Genomic DNA, 2632 nt, shown 5'->3' with positions numbered 1-2632 from the left:
CTATGAGCTCCCATGCAAGTTTTCACAAACATGCAACCTCAATACACAATCATACAATCAGAACATCCACTCCTCTTAATCTTTTGCTTGCCCCAAGATTTATAAAATTCTTCAACATTTTCCTTTCAAAAGAATGATTTTTTTGTTGCATTTTTAAAGATATTGGGTGCAAGTAAAATTCAAGATGATAATCATGATATCATAGCAACATGTTACAAATCAAATATCAAATTATGCTTATTCACAAGGAGTAATCACACATGCATACAAAGAAAATAGAAGACAATCATGCAATTTAAAGTGCTGGAAATAAGTAAGAGGAAGAAGGAACTTTACCACCTTGTAGTTCATCTTCATTATTGTTGCCCTTTTCCTCCTATTCTTCCTCTTCCCACACCAAACTTAGAATGATTGCTTATACTCAAGCAACAAGTAAAACAGCGGTGATGGGGTTTATGATGGATCATGAATGTCTTAGAATAAAGTGTGAGTATGCCTGTGTTTCAGCAAGTAAGATTAAGGATCACAATAAAGGCACAAGAACTAAAAACAGAAACATTATGATGGCATTAATAAGTGGTGTTGGCATGGTACTTTGCATGAAAGTTAAGTGGCAACACCAAACTTAGAATGCAATCATATGTCAAATTATTGAAAGTAAACTAAGCAAGGAAAGAAAATGTTACCTATGGTTGGGTTGCCTCCCAACAAGCGCTCTTTTAATGTCATTAGCTTGACATGTTGTTCATGAATTTCTTCCTCTTCTTCCAGTTTGTTAAGAGGAATGACCTCAAGCGGAAAGAGGAGCCAGTTAATGCCCCTTGTTTTGAGTGCCTCTCCCCAGCAAGCTTTCTTTTGTTGTTATCTTGAGGAAACTTGCTTGTTGGGGTAGGGGTGGGATGGCTTTTGGTTGACCTTTTATTCTTCATGGATATTGTCCTTCTTTTCTTGGTCACCATCCTCTTTTTAGTGCTCATGTTGATTGCCTTCACCACCTTGATTTCAGTACTTGGGTGTTGTATGATGGTTGGAGCATCCTCTTCATCAAGAGCTTCTTGAATTGGTGGTTCAATGAACTCATCCTTTATGCAACTCTCTATTTTATTGGAGTAGTGTGGACTTCCTTGATTGACTTCCTCCCTTTCTTCTGCATGATGTTGCATTGAGCCTTTTGAGAGTGAGTTTGCATGTTCCTTTGTCACCCTTAGTAGCCTCTGTGGGTATGGAGCTTTGGGCTTATATACTCTCACAACCTCTTCTTTCTTCATATGAATCTCACTTGGTATGGCTGCCTCTTTTTCTTGTTCTTCTGATTCCTCCCTTGTTCTTGACCTTTGAATGAACTCCTCTATTTATGGAGAGACTGAAGTGGTCTCTCTTTGTAATCTCAGCTCTTCAATGAATTGTTCTTCAGAATAGAGTTGTGCATTCTGCCTCAATTTTTCTTCATGGTCTCTTTTTGCTATTTTCTCCTCTTCATTTGTCTTTATTATTTCTTTAAGGAGGAGTTCTATCCTAGCGAGTCTCTCTTCTTCTTTACTTTTTTTGAGTTCTTCAATGATGAGTTCCATCCTAACAAGTCTATCTAAAGGAGGTTGGGTAGGTTGTAATGGTTGGTCGGGGTTGGCTTGTGAATGAAATTGGTTGTTTTGTGGTTGTGTGTTCTGAAAGTGGTATGACTCTTATGGGTAGTGGATTGAGTTTTGTGGATGGTGAAATGAATTGTATGGATTTGGGATAGACTTTTGTGCTGAGGCATACTCAAATGATGAAGAATTTAGGCATGTAAAACTTGGAGGTGAGGTTAGATAATTGAGAGGTGATGGCTCTTGATGAATAGGGTATGAATGAGTGGAATCTCTTTGATTTTGATCTTCCAAGCCACAACCTGTGTAGTGATCAATTTCACCAAAATATGGACCATTTTGTGGCTCTGGAAAGTACCCCAATTCATGTTTTTGATACTCCCACCCACCATGAGCATAGTAAAGTGAATCATTCTGTGGTGGTGGAGAGTTTCCCATGAAATTTGATTGACTAAAATATGATGGATGCTCCTTTCTTTCCTGCAGAAAGCTCTGTCTCAAACAATAATCACCAAAAAAAATTGGAATCTCCATTGTCACAGATGAGAAAATTTCCAGTGAGGCAATATCACAAACAGTTAGTTAGCAAAAGAAAATAAAGAAACAAAAGAAAACAAAGACAAAAGAAAAGTGTCTAATCTAGTAAATCAATCAACCGGTAGTTTGTTAATCACAATTAATCCCCGGCAACGGCGCCATAAACTTGATGCATGGAAACTTGTCTCTTAACAAATCTCCCTTCGGCAAGTATACCGAATTGTCGTCAAGTAATAACTCACAAAAGAGTGAGGTCGAATCCCACAGAGATTAACGGATGCAGAAATCAATGGTTAACTGATTATTCTAGTCAGACGGTTCAGATTTGGATGATGAGCAGCAGGAATTGTAAATTGACAGAAAAGAAAGGAAAAGCAATAAAGTGCAGAAAAGTAAAATGGCAAGGAAAATAAATGTAAGAACTAAATATAAAATGAACATTGGGATCAAGAGATATTGCAATCCTCCGAATCAAATTTATTCTCATCTCTTCCTCAATCAATGCATTC

Source organism: Arachis hypogaea, chromosome 14 (assembly GCF_003086295.3).
Source record: "Arachis hypogaea cultivar Tifrunner chromosome 14, arahy.Tifrunner.gnm2.J5K5, whole genome shotgun sequence".
NCBI classification, from domain to species: domain Eukaryota; kingdom Viridiplantae; phylum Streptophyta; class Magnoliopsida; order Fabales; family Fabaceae; genus Arachis; species Arachis hypogaea.
The sequence above is the reverse complement of the archived record's forward strand: the minus strand, read 5'-3'. Positions refer to the sequence as shown.